General features: G+C 38.4%; 1 protein-coding gene across 4 annotated transcripts in view; it reads left to right on the forward strand.

The window, feature by feature from the left end:
* Positions 1 to 1,391: 1,391 nt before the first annotated feature.
* The window catches only part of LOC103890894 (protein RoBo-1-like), a 32,944-nt gene continuing 11,155 nt past the window's right edge, over positions 1,392 to 23,180 (forward strand). The window contains exons 1-5 of one of the 4 annotated variants that reach the window (XM_054560502.1): positions 1,392 to 1,462; positions 1,700 to 2,107; positions 3,914 to 4,020; positions 5,546 to 5,654; positions 10,467 to 10,632. The gene's annotated coding sequence lies outside the window, so the exon portion shown is untranslated. Of the gene's footprint in view, positions 1,631 to 1,699; positions 2,108 to 3,913; positions 4,021 to 5,545; positions 5,655 to 10,466; positions 10,633 to 23,180 lie in introns of all 4 variants that reach the window. The other 3 variants (XM_054560497.1, XM_054560498.1, XM_054560520.1) reach the window with 3 other exon arrangements.

Raw genomic sequence — 23,180 nt, forward strand, 5'->3', positions numbered from 1 at the left:
AAAAAATCAAGAAAGCAGTTTAATTCATAATGGCTACAAAAAAAAAAAACACCTAGAAATGAATTTAACCAACAAGTTGAAAGAGCTCTACAATGAAAACTATAAAACACTAATGAAAGAACTTAAAGAGGGCACAGAAAAAAAAATGGAAAGATATCCCGTGTTCATAGACTGGAAGAATTAATATTGTTAAAGTGTCTGTACTACTCAAAGCAATCTACAGATTCAATGCAATCCTTATCAAAATACCAATGACATTCTTCACAGATACAGAAAAAGCAATTAAATTCATATGAAACCACAAAAGACCCTATATAGCCAAAGCAATCCTGAGAAAAAAGAACAAAGCCGGAGTCATCACACCACCTCACTTCAAAAGATACTATAAAGCTGTAGTAACCCAAACAGCATAGTTCTGGCATAAAAACAGACAAATAGACCAATGGAATAGAATAGAGAATGCAGAAATAAATCTTCAATGTACATATTTAACTCAACAAGTGAACCTAGAAATGTTTTGCCGAGTCCTTAAGCACCCAAATCTGGCTTTAGATCTGAGAACAAGAGTGAGGAGGGTTCAGAGAAGGGAGGTCCCAGGCAGAATGGGCAGTGGACTTTTGGGCAGGGTTGCTCTTAAGCTTAAGAAAGCAGCTACTTGTGTCAAGTGATTCTGGGGCTTCTGGTTTCCCCAAAAGTGCTCCAACCAGCCAAGTTACAGAGAAAAGTAAGGCTTCAAGAAATACAGTGCCAGCAAATCATAGTGGACGATTACCAGAGCAGGTTTTGAATGAGGATGAGTTGGGACTTTTTCAGATTCTTGCACATTAACCCTGAAGCAGGAGGTAGGTCTCCTACTGCCAGCCTCAGCAGCAGAAGTTACAAGCACAGAGTAATAGTATGCTGGTGGGCTTTGGCCAGCACAAAGAAATTGGGACCCGCTGCCACCCACACTTTCTGCAGGGACTGTCAGAGAGTCTCAAATTTCAGCCATTCTCTTGGCCCTTGAAGAGCCATCTATTTCCCATTAACTAGTTCTCAGTGGGAGTCACACTCTAATCACTGTCAGCTGACATCTTACGGGAATCATTGCTGCTGAGAGGAAGGGCTCTTAAGGAAGTGAAACCAGAAGGTAAGAGGGAAAACCAGGAAGAGTCCATAAAGGTGACGGTTAGGGAGCATGAATCAGCGGATTTAGAGTCCCTAAGATACAGTGACAAACTCCCCCAGACATGAGCACAGGCCCCACCCAACTATGTGTGATTTGGAGTCAACCCAGTATTATTACCTACAATGATGGCACCAGCTGTGATGGTTCAATACTCCCTTTGAGTAACGGGCTTTGTGCCATATTTTATTCCCATGACAACCCGTGGAGGTAGGTATTACACGTCCCTGTTGTTCAGATGAGCAAACTAAGCCTGGCAGAGGCCAGTGCCTTGTCCCAGGTCACACAGCTAGTGAGGTAGGTCCAGGGATTTCATACATTTCTCCCTGACCCAGTGCCTAGCCCAAGGTCACACAGCCGGGGAGGGAGGTCCTGTGATTTCATGCAATTCTCCCTGACCACAGAACCCCAGGGAAAGACCTGAGTGAGTGGTTGCAGCTCTGTGCTGGCAGCTGGGTGCCCTGGGTGAGTCTGCTTCCTTCTGTCTCTAGTTCCTTATAGAATCTGTGAAATGGTGATTTTGGGATCCCTCAGGTTCCTCTCAGCTTCTGTTCCTTTAGAACCTTTTAGCCACGTGAGGACTTGGGCTTGGATATCATCCCCTACGGGCTTCAACGTGGGCAGGAAGAGACAACACACAATTTGAGAACTCGTTTTCAAGTGAACACAGTGGCCTAGGGGCCTAGAGACGGCCATACTTCTTCCTCAATGGAGGAGCAGAGTTGGGGTTTGAAGAGATTTATTCTGAGCCAAATATGAATGACCATGGCCCATGACACAGCCCTCAGGAGGTCCTGAGAAAATGTGCCCAAGGTGGTTAGGGCACAGCATGATTTTACATCTTTACGGGAGACATGAGACATCAATCAAATACATTTAAGAGGTACCTTGGTTTGGTTCAGAAAGGCAGGACAACTCAAAGTGGGGGCTTCCAGGCTACAGGTAAATTTAAACATTTTCTGGTTGACAATTTGTTGAGTTTGTCTAAAGACCTGGGATCAATAGAAAGGAATGTCTGGGTTAAGATAAAGGATTGTGGAGACCCAAGTTCCTATTTGCAGAGGAAACCTTCAGGAAGTAGGCTTCAGAGAGAATAGGTTGTAAACTGTTTCTTATCAGACTTAAAGTCTGTGTCCATGTTAATGCTGGAGAGGTATAATGAGACATGTCCAACCCCCTAAAACAGTCATAGCCTAAAACAGTCTCTTAGGTTAAATTTTAAAAGAGCCCTGGCTGACAAGAAGTTCATTCAGATGGTTGGGGGGGCCTTAGAATTTTATTTTCGGTTTACAAGGTACTTGTGCACCCCAGGATATTCAATCTTGTGTTGGCTGAGAGTGGACTCCCAGCTGTCTTTCTTCCTGCCTCCAAGTCTTCATCTCACTATTTGTCTTTTTTCTTTTGGAATTCAGTGCCTCATTTGTGTTCTCCAACCCCATCTCACCTGCTTTCACTTTTTCTTCCCCTGTGACCATAATATAGCACCAAAGTTTATCTTTTTTATTTCTTACATTGAATAGTTTGTATATTTTTCTCTATAAGCTAAATTAGTCACTTTTTACCTGGATGATTCTAGCTTTTATTTGTTTGCTTGCTTATTCATTCATTTTCCTCCTGAAGGTCAGAGATATTCTTGGCCAAAAGAATTTTCCACACTCCATTTCTACCCCTTTTGGGGCCTGAGCACTCCAGGGAGCTTGGGAACGGCCCAGGCTGAGTTGCAGATGGTGTGTGCGCTTTGCCTTAGGGCTCACCTTCTGGTGTGTCCTTCCAGGGGGAGCTCATCGACACTTGGTGAGGGCACACTCCCACCACTGGAAGAGCCCTGGGGCACTTGGGCCTCTCCTGGGCCTGTCTGTTGTCCAGATCACTCCAGCTGGTCATCTCAGCTTTATAAACAACAACCAATTAAAAGCGGCCCACCTGAGTAGTAGTCTACCGCAGATACCCTTATGCAATTTTGCTTTTTCTCACTTCATAGTATATTCTGGAAATCTGTTGCTTCTGTTCATGGGGTCTGCCATTCTTCTGCAGTGCGTCACTGGAGTCCACAGTGTGGCTTTGCAACTGCTCTGTGCTGTGTGGGCTTTCAGTTTGCTCCAATATTTTACAATCATAATGTTTCAATGAATACCCTTGAGCATTTGTATTTTTCTATTGCTGAATGTTATAGGTAGATAGCCATGAGTGGGGCAGGACAGGGTTCTCCCTCACCCACTAGAAACGTCAGGTGCTGGTTTGACAATTATCAAACTGCCTGTCTAAAAATGATAATTCCGGAGCCATGGAGAGGAAAATCTCCTGATGATCCACAGCTGTTAAACATTGACGTGTTCATTGAATGAAGACCCCAGGAAAGAGAAACTTCCTGGACATGCTCATTAAGAAGACAAAAATGTCAAGTATGACATTACTGGTACACGCCACTGGAAAAAGAAAGCAAGCCTGAGATGGGCATGCGTATTACTCCCTAAACACACTGCGCATGCTCAGTTTCAAAGGGTAAGGAGACCACTGGGCATGCGGAAAGCCCGCCCTAAGGGAAGAATCATGGGAAAGAAGCGAGTCTATAAAGTTCTAGGATTAAGGTTAAAGGCCTCCTTTTTTCTCTCTTGGACCTTCAGGCGCCCCCTTGGGTGTCTTCCAAGCAAATTTTCGTTTCTTTCCTTTTCCAAAGCCTTTTAAAATAAACTTCCACTCCTGCTCTGAAACTTGCCTCAGTCTCTTTTTCTGCTTTATGCACCTCAGTCGAATTCTTTCTCCTGAGGAAGCAAGAGCTGAAGTTCCTGTGGGCTCCGATGGATGCCGCGGAAAACTCAGGGTATCTCAGATCTCTGCTACCACTAACACTGAAGGTATGTCTTCAGAGCCGATTCCTAGAAGTTGGATTGCTGGGTCATTAACGCACAGGTAGTTTTGTTAGGTTTGCCAAATTCACCTATGGAAAGATTGTGCTGACCTATGCGTTCCCAACAGTAGTTATGAGCAGATCTGCCAAAGAATGTTCCATTTTCCATTTTAATGTTTGCCAGTCAGACAGGTGGGAAATAACATTTCAAGGGTGTTTTAATTTGCATTTATTTAATTATGGAGTTTGAACATTTTTCATGTATTTGAAGTCCATTAAGATTTTATATATAATATATTTTATCTGTGCATGTCTTTTACCTACTTTTCTATTGGATTTATTTTATTTATTTTTCTATTGGACTTCAGTTTTTTTGTCCCTCATTTAAAAAAAAATTTTTGATTTAATAGGCATAGAAACAACATTATACTGATAATATTACCAGAAAGTTCTCTCACTTGTTTTTTTTTTTTTTTTTTTTTTGAGAGGGAGTTTTGCTCTTGTTGCCCAGGCTGGAGTGCAATGGCACGATCTCGGCTGACAGCAACCTCAGCCTCCCAGGTTCAAGCCATTCTCCTGCCTCAGCCTCCCGAGTAGCTGGGATTACAGGCATGTACCACCACACTCGGCTAATTTTGTATTTTTAGTAGAGATGGGGTTTCTCCATGTTAGTCAGGCTGGTCTCGAACTCCAGACCTCAGGTGATCTGCCTGCCTCGGCCTCCCAAAGTGCTGGGATTACAGGCGTGAGCCACCACGCCCGGCTGTCACTTGTTTTTTATTGTTATTTTTGCTGATATTTTACATGTTTATGGAGTACATGTGATATTTTGATACATGCATACAATGTGTAATGAGCAAGTCAGGATATTTAGGACATTCATCAGCTTGAATATTCTCATTTCTTTGTGTTGGGAACAAAAAAAATGCTTAGTCAAGTGAGTAAATTCTTTAGCCCTTTCTTTGATTTATTTGATTTTAGGAGGTTTGGTTTATGGGGACCTTGGGTAAAGAGCATACTCCAAACTCTTGGTATTATCCTCCCAATAGTCATAATAATAGTCTCCCTGGTGTGCTGTATTCTCTCAAAGGTTTTAAATGCTTGCATGCAGCCATCTCTAGAATGTCATATGAGCTCTCTTCAATTGGAATGACAGGAGCTGAAAGAAATGTGCAGCCATGCGGGCACCATAACCTATAAATAATGTGCTGAGACTGGAAACCCAAAATGATGGTAACTGAGAGTGGCGCTACGAGAGTGTGATCAAAATGGGGGAATTTTTTAAACAAAATTCTGGGAGGCCATTGTTTTGGACTAAGCTCATTTACTAAGCCCCGACAGACTAAACCAAACCAAACCAAACTGGGGTCATTTATGCTAAGATTTTAAGGAAACGCATAGATTGTAGAACAGACCAGGTTTTGTTTTCCTCCTCCTTTAAATCTCTATAACAAACATTCCTGACAGCATGGGTATCCAACCCCTAAAGTTCCCATTAAATCTTTTGATCAAATTCATTTCTTCTTGCCTAGAGACCATCAAGCTTCAGATGATCGTACAACAAAGGTTCCAGCCAGTTCTAGGTGAAGACACCACTGCTGGCCATGAAAGAGCTACCCTGCCTCCACTAGACAGAGCAGGGTGAGAGTTCCATGATCCCCAATAGGTAGAGACTATGCCCCAAGCCAGCATGAGGCAGTTACAGAAAAATACCATTGTTCCCTCTGCCTCCTATAAAGATTTATGGGGATGACGTTTCTCAGGGGGAGATGGGGCAGGAAAATAAGTATGGGGACAGAGAACATAAGGCCAATTCACACTTCAACTATGACAGGAAATATCCTCTCCATAGAGTGTAGGCCAAGTAACTAACTTTGTAACTTAGTCTCTCCATTTACATAGAGCGCACCCGAAGTAACCAATGCAATCCTCTAGAGGGTATTTAAACTCCCCAAAATTCTGTAAAGGGGCCCTTGAGCCCCTATGCTCGGGCCGCTCCCACACTGTGGAGTGTACTTTCATTTTCAGTACATTCCTTCATTCCTTCCTTGCTTTGTTTGTGCATTTTGTCCAATTCTTCATTCAAAACACCAAGAACCTGGACAACCTCTGCCTGTGACAATTGTGTTGATTTGCACTTATCAATTAATAATGTTGAAAACTCTATCATGTGCTTGTTAGCTGTTTGTATATATTCTTTGGAGGAATGTTTATTCAAATCCTTTGCTCATTTTAAAATTGATTTATTTGTCTTTTTGTTATTGGCTTGTAAAAATTATTTACATATTATAGATATTAGACCCTTGTAATATGTGATTTGCAAATATTTTCTCTCATTCATTGGGTTCCTTTTACTGTCAGTAGTATTCTTTGATGCACGAAGTTTTAAATTTTGATGAAGTCTAATTCTTTAAGAAAATTTTTGTTGTTCCTTGTACTTTTGGTGTCATATTTAAGAATATATTAAATCTAAGGTCATAAAAATGTAACCGCATCTTTTCTTTTAAGAGTTTTTGTTTTGTTTTGTTTGTTTTTTTGAGACAGAGTATAGCTCTGTCACCCAGGCTGCAGTGCAATGGCACTATCTTGGCTCATTGCAACTTCCGCCTCCTGGGTTCAAGCAATTCTCCTGCCTCAGCCTCTTGAGTAGCTGGGATTACAGGCGCGCACCACCACGCCTGGCTAATTTTTGTATTTTTAGTGGAGATGGGGTTTCACCATGTAGGTCAGGCTGGTCTTGAACTACCGACCTCGTGATCTGCCCGCCTTGGCCTCCCAAAGTGCTGGGATTACAGGTGTGAGCCACCACGCCCCGCCAAGTCCCTGCTATATATCTTTGTATTTATTGCATTTGCTTTTCGGTTCTTTGTCATGAAATCTTTGCTTAAGCCAATGTCTAGAAGAATTTTTCTGATGTTATTTTCTAGAACTTTTATAGTTTCATGTCTTAGATTTAAATCCTTGATTCATCCAGAGTTGATTTTTGCATAAATTGAGAGATGAGGCTCCAGTTTCGTACTTCTATATGTGGGTTGTCAATTATTCCAGCGCCATTTGTTGAATAGGGTGTCCTTTCCTCACTTTATGTTTTTGTTTGCTTTGTCATAGATCAGTTGGCTGAAAATATTTGGGTTTATTTCTGGACTCTCTATTCTATTCCATTGATCTATGTTCCTATTTTTATACTAGTACCGTGCTGTTTTGGTCACTGTTGTCTTATGGTTTGAAATTAGGTAACATGATGCCTCCAGATTTTTTTTTTTTTTTTTTTGCTTAGTCTTGCTTTGGCTATGCAGGCTCTTTTTTGGTGTCATATAAATTTTAGGATTATTTTTTCTAGTTCTGTGAAGAATGATGGTGGTATTTGGATGGGAATTGCACTGAATTTGTAGATTGCTTTTGACAGTATGGTCATTTTTACAATATTGGTTCTACCCATCCATGAGCATGGGATGTGTTTTCATTTGTGTCATCTATGATTTCTTTCAGCAATGTTTTGTAGTTTTCCTTGTAGAGGTCTTTCACATCTTTGGTTAGGTGTATTCCTAAATATTTTATTTGACTTTTTGCAGCTATTATGAAAGGGGTTGAGTTTTTTATTTGATTCTCAGCTTTGTTGCTGTTGGTGTATAGCAGAGCTACTGATTTGTGTAACTCTGAAACTTTTGATTTTGTATCCTGAAACTTTATTGAGTTCATTTATCAGTTTTGAGCTTTCTTGGAGGAGTCTTTAGGGATTTTTTAGGTATACAATTATATCATCAGCAAACAGTGACAGTTTGACTTTTACTGATTTGGATGCCCTTTATTTCTTTCTCTTGTCTGATTACTCTGGCTAGGACTTTCAGTATTATGTTGAATAGAAGTGGTGAGAGTGGGCATCCTTGTCTTGTTCTAGTTCTCAGAGGGAATTCCTTCAACTCATCCCCTTTCAGTATTATGTTTGCTGTGGTTTTGTCATAGATGGATTTTATTACATTGAGTTATGTTTCTTTGATGCTGATTTTTCTGAGGGTTTTAATCATGATGGGATGCTGGCTTTTGTCAAATGCTTTTTCTGCATTTATTGAGATAATCTTGTAATTTTTGTTTTTAATTCTGTTTATGCGGTGTATCACATTTATTGGCTTGCATATATTAAACCATCCCTGCATATGAAACCCACTTGATCATGGTGGATTATCTTTTTGATGTGTTGTTGGGTTTGATTAGCTAGGATTTTATTAAAGATTTTTGCATCTATGTTCATTAGGGATATTGGTCTGTAGTTTTCTTTTTTTGCTATGTCCTTTCCTGGTTTGGTATTAGGGTGACACTGGCTTCATAGAATGATTTAGGGAGCATTTCCCATTTTTCGATATTGTGGAATCGTGTCAGTAAGATTGGTATCATTTCTTCTTTGAATGTCTGGTAGAATTCAGTTGTGAATCCATTTGGTCCTGGAGTTTTTTTGGTTGGTAATTTTTTTATTACCATTTTAATCTCACTTTTTGTTATTGGTCTGTTCAGGGTTTTTAGTTCTTCCTGATTTAAGCTAGGAGGGTTGTATCTTTCCAGGAATTCATCCATCTCCTCTAGGTTTTCCAGTTTATGCATGTAAAGGTGTCGTAAAGGTGTTCACAGTAGCCTTGAATGATCTTTTGTATTTCTGTGGTGTTGGTTGTAATATCTCCCATTTCATTTCTAATTGAGCTTATTTGAATCTTCTTTCTTCTTTTCTTGGTTAATCTTGCTAAAGGTCTATCAATTTTATTAATCTTTTCAAAGAACCAGTTTTTTGTGTTATTTATCTCTTGTATTTCTCTTTGTTTCAATTTCATTTAGTTCTGCCCTGATCATTGTTATTTCCTTTCTTCTGCTGGGTTTAGATTTGGTTTGTTCTTGTTTCTCTAGTTCTTTGAGGTGTAACTTTAGATGGTCTATTTATGCTCTTTCAGGCTTTTTGATGTAGGTATTTAAGACTATGAACTTTCCTCTTAGGATTGCCTTAGCTGTATCCCAGAAGTTTTGATAAATGGTGTCACTATTATCATTCCATTCAAAGAATTTTTAAATTTCCCTCTTGATTTCATTGTTGACCCAGTGATCATTCAGGAGCAGATTATTTAATTTTCATGTATTTGTGTGGTTTTGAAAGTTCCTTTTGGAGTTGATTTTCAGTTTTATTCCACTGTGGTTTGAGAGGGTACTTGATATAATTTCAATTTTCTTAAATTTATTGAGACTTGTTTTGTGGCTTATCATATGGTCTATTTTGGAGAAAGTTCCATGCACTTATGAAGAGTATATATTTTCTGCAGTTGTTGGGTAGAATGTTCTGTAAATGTTTGTTAAGTCCATTTGTTCCAGGGTATAGTTTAAATTCATTGTTTCTTTGTTGAATTTCTGTCTTGATGACCGTGTAGTACTGTCAGTTGAGTACTAAAGTCCCCCACTATTATTGTGTTGCTTTCTATCTCATTTCTTATGTCTAGTAGTAATTGTTTTATAAACTTGGGAGTTCTAGTTTTAGGTGCATATGTATTTAGGATTGTGATATTTCCCATTGGACAAGGCCTTTTATCATTCCATAAAGTCCCTCTTGGTCTTTTTTAACCACTGTTGCTTTAAGGTTTGTTTTGTCTAACTTAGGAACAGTGACTCCTGCTCACTTTTGGTGTCCATTTGCATGGAATGTCTTTTTCCACCCCTTTACCTTAAGTTTATGTGAGTCCTTATGTGTTAGGTGATTCTCTTGAAGACATCAGAGAGTTGGTTGGTCAATTCTTATCCATCCTGAAATTCTGTATCTTTCAAGTGGGACATTTAGGCCATTTACATTCAACGTTAATTTTGAGATGTGAGGTACTATTCTATTCATTGCGCTATTTGTTGCCTGTATACCTTGTGGTTTTTGTTATTGTTGTTGTATTTTTGTTTTATAGGTCCTGTGAGATGTTTGCTTTAAAGAGGTTCTGTTTTGATGTGTTTCCAGGACTTGTTTCAAGAGTTTGAGCTTCTTTTAGCAGTTCTTATAGTGCTGGCTTTGTAGTGGTGAATTCTCTCAACATTTGTTTGTCTGAAAAAGACTGTATCTTTCCTTTGTTTATTTGTTTTGCTGGTTATGAAATTCTTGGCTGATAATTGTTTGTTCAAGGAGGCTCAAGATAAAGCCCCAATCCCTTCTAGCTTGTAGAGTTTCTCCTGAGAAATCTACTGTTAATCTGATAGGTTTTTCCCTTATAGGTTACCTGGTGCTTTTGCCTCATAGCTCTTAAGATTTTTTCCTTCATCTTGACTTTAGATAACCTGATGACAATGTGCTCGGGTGATGATCTTTTTGTGATGAATTTCCCAGGTGTTCTTTGAGCTTCTTGTATTTGGATGTCTAGGTCTTTAGCAAGGCCAGGGAAGTTTTCTTCAATTATTTCCATAATATGTTTTCCACACTTTTATATTTCTCTTCTTCCTCAGGAACACCAGGTGATGGTGCAGATTGAGCTGTGGATTCACCTAGACAAATACCCCCTTGGGGTTCACTTCCTACCCAAGAAGCTGGATGAGGCAGTGGCTGAAGTCCACCTGCACAGGCTAAATGTGAAGTTGACCAAGCTGACTGAGAAGCAGGCCCAGTACCTGGGTATGTCCTGTGATGGCCCCTTCAAGCTGGATGACTACCACTACTGAGAACCAGGCCTGCCCTTCACCTACCAGCTGCTGTCCTTGCCCTGGCCCTGCCTCCCCTCTCTAAGAGCAAATGACACCAACTTTGTGATTGTTTTGTCAGTGTCCCCCATTGACTCCCTGGGGCTGGTCACTTAGGTTTTAGCCTCTACTGCATCCCTCATACTGTTCCAAGTGTGGCAGGGGGAATTGAAAAGCCCACCCTCAAGCTCTGGTCATGATGAAGGTACAAGGGAGACATCCACAGGGAACCATGAGCTCAGTGGTCTTGGAATTGCTCACTAAGTCAGTACTTCCTTAGCCTGGAAGTTGGTCATGGAGTCACAAAGCGCATGTACTTTACCATCTAGGCCTTCACCTGGTCTGTGGACTTATACCCGTGTGCTTGGTTTACTGGTTCAGTAGTTCCTCAGACCATGACAAATGGAAGGAACTATATTGAAGAACAATGAGGAACTGTTTGAATTTTCCTGAGCACCTGACTTACTGCTGGGCCTTCCCTTAAACATCAGAACAATGAGATTTGTCCCTATTTTACAGGGGTTAGAATAGACTATTAAGGGACAACTGAGAAAGGACAGAGAAGTGACAGCCAGAGGTTGAGAGGGGCCATAAAAACATACAATCAGACATATATCTGCTACAACTTTGTAGCAAGATGGTTCCTATCATAACTCTGGGTCAAAAAGAAAGTAATTTGGTTTATAATGTTGAAAGAAAGCAGAAAGGTGGGTAAGTAAAAATCTTACTGCCTAAAAGAAAAAAAAGGAAATATTTCTCCTTCTGAGAAATTTTTATTCAGACCCTTTGACCACTTTTAAATCAGATTATTATTATTATTGTTGTTGTTATTATTTGAATTCCTTTTATATTCTGAATATTAGTCCCCTGTAGAAAGAGTGGTTTGCAAATACTTTCTTCCATTCTACAGATTGTCTCTTCACTCTGTTGATTGTTTTCTTTGCTGTGCAGAAAGTTTTTAGTTTGATACAGGCTATTTGTCTATTTTTGCTTTTGTTGCTTGTGCTTTTGAAGTCTTACTGATAAAATCATTGCCTAGGCCAATGTCTTCATCTATTTCCCCTATTATTTTTTTTTCTAGTAGTTTTGGGTCTTACTTTTAAGTCTTTCGTCCATTTTGAGTTAATTTTTATATACGGTGAGAAGTAGGGGTCTCATTTCTTTCTTCTTTATAGAGATATTCAGTTTTCCCAGCACTGCTTATTGAAGAGGCTGTCCTTTCCCCAATATATATTCTTGGTACGTTTCTTAAAAATAAGTTGGCTATAAATGCATAGATATATTTCTGGATTTTCCATTCTGTTTCATTGACCTTTATGTATCCATTTTTATACAAGTACCATGTTGTTTTTGTTACTACAGTTTTATAGTATATTTCGAAGTCAGGTGGTGTGATGCTACAGCTTTGTTCTTTTTACTCAATATTGCTTTGGCTATTTAAGATCTTTTGTGGTTTCATACAAATTTTAAGATTGTGTTTTCTATTTCTGTGAGGAATGCCATTGGTATTTTTCAATCTGTAGGTTGTTTTGGGTAGCGTAGACATTTTAACAATATCAATTCTTCCAATTTAGGAGTGTAGAATCCCTTTTCATTTTGTGTGTGTATGTCCTTTTCAATTTTTTTTCAGTGCTTTGTAGTTTTCATTGTGGAGCTCTTCCACCTCCTAGGTTAAATTTGTTCCTAGGTATTTTATTTCTTTTGTAGTTATTGTAAATGAGGGTGCTTTCTTGATTTTTTCATCTAGTTAGTTATTGGTTGTATAAAAATGCTACTGATTTTTGTATGTTGATTTTGTATCCAGCAACTTTACTGAATTTATCAGTTCTAAGGGTTTTTTTTTGCAGAGTTCTTAGTTTTTTTCTTTTTATATACAAGATCACATTACTGCAAAGAGGGACAATTTGATTTCTTCTTTTCCAATTTGTGTGCCCTTTCTTTCTTTCTTTTCTTTTTTTTTTTTTTTTTTTTGAGACAGAGTCTCACTTTGTTGCCTAGGCTGGAGTGCAGTGGCGTCATCTCAGCTCACTGCAACCTCTGCCTCCCGGATTCAAGTGATTCTCCTGCCTCAGCCTCCTGAGTAGCTGGGATTACAGGTGTGCACCACCATGCCCAGCTAATTTTTGTATTTTTAGTAGAGATGGGGTTTCACCATGTTGGTCAGGCTGGTCTTGAACTCCTGACCTCGTGATCCACCCACCTCTGCCTCCCAAAGTGTTGGGATTACAGGCATGAGCCACCGCACCCGGCCTTCTCTTGCCTGATTAGCTAGAACTTTCAGTAGTAAGTTGAATAAGAATGGTGAAAGTGGGTATTCTTGTCTTGTTCCAGTTCTTAGAGAAAAAGCTTTTTCCTGTTCAATATTATGTTAGTTGTTGATTTGTCATATATAGACATTGTATTGGGGTATGTTCCTTCTGTATCATATTTGTTTAGAGTTTTTATCATGAAGAAATGTTGAATTTTATCAGATGTTTTTTCTGTGTTTATTGAGATGATCATATGGGTTTTCATTCTGTTGATGTGATATATCACATTTATTGATTTGCATATGTTGATCCATTCCTGTATGATGGATATCAGCCTGTAGTTTTCTTTGGGGTGTGTGTGTGTGTGTATGTGTGTGTCATTTTCTGGTTTTGGCATCAGTGTAATGCTGACTTCGTAGAATGAGTTAGTAAAGATTTTTTTCTCATCAGTTTTTTGAAATAGTTGGAGAAGAATTGCATCAGTTTTTCCTTAAAATTTGGTAGAATTGAACAGTGAAGCCATTCAGTCCTGAGTTCTTTGATGGGATTTCTTTTTTAAAAAATAGAGACAGGATCTTGCTCTGTCATCCAGGCTGGAATGCAGTGGCATGATTGTAGCTCCTGGCAGCCTTGAACTTCTGGGCTCAAGCCATCCTCCCACTTCAGCCTTGATGGAAAACTTTTAATTACTGCTTTGATCTCATTACTTATTGTCAGTCTGTTCTAGCTTTCTGTTTCATCATGGTTAAATTTTGGAAGCTTATATGTGTCCAAAAATCTATCCATTTCTTCTAGGCCTTTCAATTTGTTGGCATGTAGTTGTTCATAATAGTCTCCAATGATCATTTGTAGTTCTACGGTATCAGTTGTAATGTCTTCTTTTTTGTTTCTGTTTTTATTTACTTGGTTCTTCTATTTCTTTTCTTTTTTTTTTAGAGATGGGGTCTCACTGTTGTTCAGGCTGGAGTGTAGTGGTTCAATCATTTCTCACTGCAGCCTTGAACCCCTAGGCTCAAAGGATCCTCCCACCTCAGCCTCCTGAATAGCTGGGACTAGAGGCATGAGCCACTATGCCTTGCTGATTAAAAATTGTTTTTGCAAAGTTGTGTGTCTCACTTTACTGCCTAAGCTGGTCTTGAAATCCTGGCTTCAAGCAATCCTTTCACTTTGGCCTCCCAAAGTGCTGGGATTACAGGCATGAGCCAACATGCCCAGTCTCTTTTCTTTCTTAGTTACTCTAGAAAATGGCTTGTTGATTTTGCTTGTTATTTCAAAAAAAATAAACGTTTTATTTTGTTGTATTGCTTGTTTTTGTCTCTATTTTGTTTAGTTCTACTCTGATCCTTATTATTTATTTCCTACTACTCATATTTGGATTGGTTGGTTCTTCCTTTTCCAGTTCCTTGTGGTGAATGGTTAGATTGTTTAATTGAAATCTTTTTACTTTTTTGATGTGTTTGTACAGATTCCAAAAATTTTTTTATGTTGATTTCTAGTTTTATTCCTTTGTGATCTGAGAAGATACTTGATATGGTTTTGATTTTTAAAAAGTATTGAGTTTTTTTTTGTGGCCTAACCTGTGGTCTATCCTGGAGAATGTTCTATGTGCTGATGAGAAGAATGTGTATTTTGCAGATGTCGGATAAAAAGTTCTGTTAATGTCTGTTAGGTGCATTTGGTCTGTGGTGTAGTTTAGATCTGATTTTTTTTGTTGACTTTCTGCTTAATCTTTACAGTGATGAAAGTGAAGTTTATTTTGCCAAAGTTGAGGATGCACACCCATGACACAGCCTCAGGAGGTCCTGACAACATGTGCCCAAGGTGGTCGGGGCACAGTTTGGTTTTATACATTTTAGGGAGACATGAGACATCATTCAGCATATGTAAGATGAAACATTGGTTTGGTCTGAAAAGGCGGGGCATCTCAAATCAGGGAGGGAGCCTCCAGGTCATAGGCAGATAAGAGACAAATGGTTGCATTCTTTTGAGTTTCTGATTAGCCTCTTAAAAGGAGGCAATCTGATATGCATTTATCTCAGTGAGCAGAGGGTGACTTTGAATTGAATGGAAGGCAGGTTTGCCCTAAGCAGTTCTCAGCTTTACTTTTCTCTTTAGCTTAGTGATTTTGCAGCCTCAAGATTTATTTTCCTTTCACATTTTCTCCCTTTTATTTCTCAAAATCTTTTGGAGAAAGCATATTATAAGAAAATTAGTCTTTGTCCTCAGGTTTTATCTGATCTCTCATGGCTAGGATGGTTTATTCCTAGATGGGTAGGTCCTGAGTTATTAGGAAAATTCATTTTTGGCAGATTGTGAAGTCTCATGTTCTATGAAGGGAAAATAGGGAGAGAAAGGGAGAAAAACAACAATAACAAAAGAACAATCCTGGAAAATTGATATAGACCACATTACTCCGAAGTCTATATGTTAGTAGGCAGGTATGAAAGTGGGTTATGTATGTAAATAGGTTGCTGTTATTTTCTTCTAAAGTTTAACTTGACTAGCTTCCGTTCACAGGGCTTTATGAAAGTACAGCTTAGTTTTCAGTGACTCCAAATTAGGAAAAATGGGGGAAAAAGAAGAAAAAAAACTGAAAACAGTTTGAAGACTTATAGCCCAGAAACATTAGAATTCGGTCCTAATTGTAGAAAATAATAAAAATGGAAAAACATTTGGCAAGACTAGACTCTAACAACAGTTGTACTGTAGTTTTTGAAATAGAATTTTTCTCTCTCCAGTTTCCCACTTTTACTAAAGACAAATCATGGTAGGATTAATTTGCTTTATTATACTTGGCCTAATTATGTGTATAAAGTGCAGCAAGAATAATAAGTTTTTTACACAGGCTTTTAAATTGGCTTTGATGGAACTTTGTTCCATAGAAGGAGTCTCAAATAAGACTTTTTTAAAGCCAAGCCCAGCCATGGGTTTGTAGCATCAAGTACCTATGAGTTGGGTGAATTCTTTTACTCTTGAGATTCCAAGATAAACTTGGGGCTCCTGGGCCTGTCAGAAAGTGACATGCTTTACTTACCACAGGTCAGGAATCCTGTACAGGGACTGTGTAGACAAGGTATGAGGCCAGTTTTCCCAAGTAGCTTTTATTGGCTCCATAAGTCAAGTTTGATTCCTTAAAGGAAAGCACACCATTCCAGCCAAAGCCTTCATAAAATAACCAGTTTCTCTTATTGTGCCCTGTTATAAATAAAAACAGATTCTTATTGAACTTATGCAAATAACTGTATTGACATGAGTTAAAGATACTCACAAATAGTTTTCAAATTCTGGATAAATCAGGTAGAGAGAAACAAATATATTCTAAATTTTGTTCATAGGAGTATACTAAATTGTTAAAAGCTGTCAGTAGCTCAACAGAAAACTTTATCTGCCACCGAAAAAACAAAACAAAGAATCAGCAACATTTTAAGCATAAGTAAAAAAGATTACTTTAGTCTTCATTAGTTCACCCCATGTAGTTAATTCCTGTTCTGCTTGATAGTCATGAACATTTCAGTTCTCCATAAGTCCTAAAAGTTTTTCTTCTATTCTGATGTCACAATCTCCAGAGTTATCAGAAACTTGTATTCAAGAGCACCTGTTAGAATTTTATAGCTGATTATAAAACTACCTTTTAAAGAGGACCAAAACAAGACAATTGTCCATGGATGACAAAATGTTTTAGGGCAACCATAGTCAAAGACTATAGTCATAGTCATGGTCATAGTCAATAGACAAGGAAAGTTGTTACCTTTGTGGCACATGATAATTTAACATAACCATTATAATTATTCCTAATAATGTACACTAATTCATATCAGAATTACAGGAGTTTCCCATAATTTTGGAATACATACCAATAACATATTTATACAAACATAGGCCAAAGATATTTAAACACCATTTTATATTTGACAATGTTTCCTATATTTTATTTATATATATAATGCTTATATAATATATATATAAAAAACGTTTATTCCAAATAAGCAAATTATGTCATTTTGGAACTTTAGGGAACCTAATATCTTAAAGGATTAAGTCAGAAAAAGACATAATTTATATCTTTATTTTGGAAAGTTTGTCAAATATCAAAGATTTAAAACACTTGACATTACAGGTCATTGTAAAATAAGTCATTCATTTGACCAAAGTGATAACTCAAGGATTTCAAAAAAAGGTGAAAATCTTCATTCTTTGAGAGAGGAGACTCAATTTCCCAAACAATAAGCCCTAATAAAAACAACATTAAGCCAGTTAAATTTCTTTCTCAAAATTTTATAAACAATCTATAAAATGTTAGTCTTGATCATAAGATATAACTTCCATAAGTCTTTTATAACATTTATAACCTTTATTAAAGAGTCAGTTAATGCTTCAAGAAAACCTTGTTAATCTGACACAGGGGACCATATGTTGGTCTTGCATCAGTGTGACTCTGACATTAAGGATTAATTTATAGAAAACCTGAACTTGTTTTATCTTTCAAATCACCCCTTACAATCTCACATGCCTGTCTCTTCCATGATAGCCCCTGGGCCTTAAGGAGCTGAATAGCTTTAATTTCTGGGCCTATGTCTCTGGATTGCAGTTTATTTTGATTGGCTTCTTTTACCAGGCCTGAAGATGAGGGTTTAATTCCTGTCAGTGTTTAAGATTTAGCAGAACTTGGTGTCCTTTTTAGACTCAGGAGTCAAAGCTCTGTAACTCAATGTCACAATGACTCTAAAAGCCCATATGGAAAGATACACAAATGTAATAACCTTAAATAAAAAAAATTCTTTTAATTTTTGTTTTTCCCCTAAGCAAACAAAAACTTCATAATAATAATAATAATAATGGCATAGGAATTGCTTTCATAAACCCTAAAATCTGTTATGACAATTACCAAAAGGCAAAAGAAAAGACCTGCACTGCATACAATATTCTGTTGGAAGAAAACATTTCCTTTAGACCTTTAAGAAAACATTGTTAGCATCAGGCAACAACAAACAGAACTTGAGGAAAAGAATTTGTATAAGCTGAAAAATGAGCTGGAGAGCATTACTATTTCTCACCCTTTAAAAGTGGAGAGAAAACCAAAAATGGCAAGATGCAATAAAATTTGAACTTTTGGTTAAAAAAATTAAAATCTTTTATAATTGAGAGTAAATCAATCCCCTAAGAAAATTTTATCATTCTAACTAATTAGTGTGTGTTTTCTTTTCTTACTTCAAGCCCAATCTCTAGATAGACTATCATAATTTTATTTTAATTAATAGACAACTTGATCATATAACAGTTTTTTTAAAAAAATCCTCTTACTGTCACTTATGCAGACCATTCACGACATGCTTGAATGTTCTAATTCTTTCTTTTTTTTTTTTTTCTCCTGAATATCTCTCTTTCTTAAACAACCAGTCATTTTATTCTAGGACTAAATATACCATACAAGATTCTTTCTCATATAAAATTATTTCTCTTTAAGCTTCTTACCAAAAAATACACCCAAAGGGGTGAATGGTGCCTTTGTTCTGAATTCTTTAAAGGGGTTCAAGTCACTAGAATTCTTCTCTAGATTTTGTAGTACTGCATATGGCAAAGGGGGAAGGAGGTACAGTGTGAAAGAAAAGTGAATGAAAAATATTTGTTTTCTAAGACAGGAAGCAAGCTCAGAAACCAAGCACGTGTTTGTTTTTTTCCCTTCTTGTGCAGTGGAGAGGAATTTTAGCCAAATTAGAGAGGCTTTGTTACCCATAATTTGAAATTCTCACTCAGATTTGACCAAATCAGGTAGAGTTGGTCAAATCTGATGGAAGAAAGTCCGGAAAAAACAATAAAAAACCCCAACAATATGATTACTGGGCACTCTAATGGTAAAGAGAAATTAGGAACAGCTGGTTGTTAACTTACTTAGGGATGGGTCTCAGGCTGAAGACAGCCTCTACCATCCTAGAGTCAGGAATAACACTCAAACTCATCTTTCCTGTTGGGAGTGAGCTCAAACTCCATAGAGGAATTACCTGCCTTGCATCATCATGGAAGCAAGAAATCTTGCCTTCCTTGTTGGAAGCAAGTAAAACTTCAAAAAATGGAGTTGTACGGCAAAATAAACTTTAGATCTTAACCAAATTTTGGGAGATCAGGTATTCTCTGTGAAGCAGTATTGTTTGTCTGGGGTAATACCTGACGTTCATTGCCTGACACCAAGGAAATCAAGGACACAAACACACCAGAGTGAGGTTAAGTGTGGAAGTTTAATAGGCTAGAGAAAGAAAAAAAACTCTCTCTCCAGAGAGAGAAGGGGTTCCAAGTGGGTCTTCTGGTTTCATGATGAAATGCACGTGGTTTTATGGATTAGCTTGAGGAGGCACAGTGTGATTTACACAGGAGATGAGAGATTGGGAGGAGCAGGTGTGCCATTTACATAGAACACAAAGAAGCTGGTGGTCCCATCCTAATCTTTTATTATGCAGATGGGTCGTCTACCTGGCAGGCACCATGTTGTCTGTTCCTTTACTGTACATGTGATTGGAAAAGAAAAGGGAAGATGGAGCCTCCATGTTGAACATGTCTGGTCCCCAGGTAGCCTTTTCCTGTTGGCACAACTGCCAGCACTCACCCATGCAAGCTTCTAGCTTGCTTTTCTATGTCTGCAGCTTGATTTTTCAGGCTGCTCTTTGTTAGAAAAGAAATGATTTGGGGTCTGCTTTTTATTAAAAGCAAAACCTTGCTGAGGACTCTCTTACCCTTATTAACTGCCTAAATAATTTCTTTCTAGCTCCTGTATCATCTGGAGGGGGTGCTCCCAGACCTCAGCAAATTGTCCTATTGGTTTGAGCCATAAAGTTAGCTCATGCGGGTACCAAGCACCAATAGGAGATTTTTCAAAGGTCAAGGGGCATCTCCATTCAGAATCCCTCCATGGTTAACAAAATGTGAATCCTGTATATCTGAGACAGGTCTCAGTTAATTTAAAAAGTTCATTTTGCCAAGGTTGAGGATGCACACACAGAAGATAGCCTCAGGAGGTCCTGAGGACATGTGCCCAAGGCATTCAGAGCGCAGTTTGGTTTTATACATTTTAGGGAGACACGAGACATTGAGCAACATATGTAAGATGAACATTGGTTCAGTCTAGAAAGACAGGACAACTAGAAGCAAAGGCGGGACAACTCAAAGCAAAGGCAGGACAACTCAAAGCACGGAGGGAGCTCCAGGTCATAGGTAGATAAGAGACAAATGGTTACATTCTTTTGAGTTTCTGACTAGCCCCTCCAAAGACCAAATGCAATCAGATATGCATTTATCTCAGTGAGCAGAGGGGTGACTGAATAGAATAGGAGGCAGGTTTGCCCTAAGCAGTTCCCAGCTTGACTTTTCCCTTTAGCTTAGTGATTTTGGGGCCCCAAGATTTATTTTCCTTTCACAAAGTCTCCAACTATTATTACATTAGGAGTCTATCTCTCCCTTTAGCTCTAATTGTATTTGCTTTACATTGGTGCTCCAGTGTTGGGTGCATATATATTTATAATTGTTATACCTTCTTGCTAAATTTATTTCTTCATCATTATTTAATGATTTTCTTTGTCTATTTTTATGTTTTTTGACTTAAAGTCTATTTTGTCTGACATAAATATAGCTATTCTTGGATGCTTTTGATTTCCATTTGCATGGAATATTATTTTCCATTCCTTTACTGTCAGTCTTCATCCCATTGGTGGCATTCATGGGTGCTGGTGTTGGTGGTGGCAGGCTCTCGGCAGGTGATTCCTTTAGCCCTTGGGCAGTATGTGCAGGTGTGAGATGACATTACCAGTAGAGTGGATGTGTTCTGCAGCAGAAGCATCAAAAGCCCAGGCAGGTGGCTTTCAGGGTCTGGGGAGCACACACACCAGTCTTCTGGCTCCACAGGATATAAGGGGCTGCATAGGCTCAGGTGCCAGGGTCACAGTTGCACAGCTATAATAGATCTAAGTTGTGTCTTTATGCAGCAGCACTCTGGGTACCTGTGGTGGGATGTGGATGAGACCCCAGGGATGGATGTGGAGATGAAGGAGCAATTGGGCCCCTGGACAGGATGTACTCTGGTGATGGCTTCACTCCCAAAATGGTGCCATGCTGCAGCCCTGGGTCCTGGGACATTGGGGGAATCCAGCATAAATTCTCTCTCTGGAGTAGTAAAGTCATGTGGACTCTAGTCAGTACCCTATACTAGACTAAGGGACTGTGAGGGCTGAGGGCTCTCCTGTAGCTATGACTGCAGGTGTCTGGTGGAAATACAGACTTCTGGGCACCTCCTGCTAACTTGTTCTCCACAATGGGGAGGGAGTCCCTCCTGGCTCCAAGCATATCTCGGTAGGCTGCATTGCTTACCTCTCTATGCTGCCATCCTGAGTTTTTGTGCCTCAAAGTTTCTTTTCTTTGAATTTGAACACTATCTGCTGAATTCCAGTGTTCTTCCTTAGACATTCTAGTCAATGTGTGTTTATCTATTTGTTACTTTGGTTCTTCTTTGTGGAGAAGGTGACTGCTAGGCACCTCTAGTTAGCCATTTGATTTCTCTGTCTTCTTTTGAGCTACTGACTCTTAAAAAAATCTTTTTATTGTGGCAAAATATACATAGCATAAAATTTGCCATTGAAACCATTTTCAAGTGTATAATTTAGTGTCATTAAGTACATTCACCACGTTGTGTAACCACCTCTACTATTCATCTCTGAAACATTTTCACAATCTCAAACACAAACTCAACACATTAAATAATTGTGCTTATGCTTAATTTTCACTCAATTATGTACATTTTTGATTCTCTCCCTATTTATATCTCCCTATTTTTATCTTTATAAGATATAAAGATATAAATGAAGAGCAGCATGAAATTGCATCAACATTCAAGTTTGTTGTGTTCTTTTTCCAGCTTTTCTTCTACTGCCCTATATAATTATCATCCTCTTTAAAATACATATGATATTGCAACGGATTCATTTTTAGAAACTGGTTTTCAAACGGAAAAGCTTATAAAATCTCCATAACTGGCTGTGGATATTGCTGCCGTTGCTGGTTTTGAAACTACATTTTCTCATAACCTCTTGTGAAATTTCTTCAGGACACTAGGCAGATGAAGCAAGCTTAACTCAGTAGGATGAAATATGTATTGTTTTAAACTTCCCTAAATGTATTTATACTTCCCTAAATGTATTTTAAACTTCCCTACATGTATTTAAACTTCCCTAAATGTATTTCATCCTACTGAAATACAAATTTCAGTAGGATGAAATATGTATTGTTTTAAACTTCCCTAAATAAGATAAAAACCACTCACCACAAAACTCAGTGTACAATGTGACCTAAACTAATAATTCTCATGTTTTTGCCTCTCATCATGTGGGGACTACAGGTCTTCATGAACACTGGCACTTCTGAGTGCAAAGAATAGAATTAGCAAAGGAGAGTTATCTGGACCATAGTTTCATCTAATTGTTGATGTATTATTTTAAGGTGTTGCTTTTCTTAAATAGCTTAAAAAGGGAAAAGATTGCATTTAGCCATTAAAAGTAAAAAGGAAAGGTAACAAAAGACTGTTAACGTTTCCAAAGAAAATATACAAATGGCCAGAAATCCCATGAAAATATGCTCAACATCATTAGCTACCACGGAAATGCAAATCAAAACCACAATGAGATTAGCCAGGAATGGTGGCATGTGCCTGTAGGCCCAGCTATTTGGGAGGCTGAGGCAGGAGGACTGCTTGAACCCAAGAGATTGAGGTTACAGTGAGCTCTGATTGCACCACTGCACTCCAGCTTGGGTGACAGAGTGAGACCCTGTCTTAAAAAAAAAAAAACAAAAAAAAAAAACCCACAACGAGATGATACTTTATACCTCACAGCCCAAGGTTGCTCACAGTCCCTAAGTGCAGTATAGGGTGCTGCCTAGAGTCCATATGACTTTATTATTCCAGAGAAAGAATTTATGTTGGGTTCCCCCAGTGGCCCAGGACCCAGGTTGCTGCAGCATGGCACGTTCAGGAACGGGACTGGAGCCACCACCAGAGTACATCTTGTCCTGGGGCCCAATACTGGGATGGCTACAATAAAAAAGACAATAACAAATGCTGGTGAGGGTGTGGAGAAATACAAAACCCCCTGCACACTAATGGAAATATAAAATAGTGCAGCTACTTTGTAAACACTGGCAATTTTACAAAAAGTTAAACAGAGAGCTACCATCTTATTCAGAAGTTCCACTTCTAGGT

The sequence above is a fragment of the Pongo abelii genome, chromosome 1 (assembly GCF_028885655.2).
Source record: "Pongo abelii isolate AG06213 chromosome 1, NHGRI_mPonAbe1-v2.0_pri, whole genome shotgun sequence".
NCBI lineage: Eukaryota > Metazoa > Chordata > Mammalia > Primates > Hominidae > Pongo > Pongo abelii.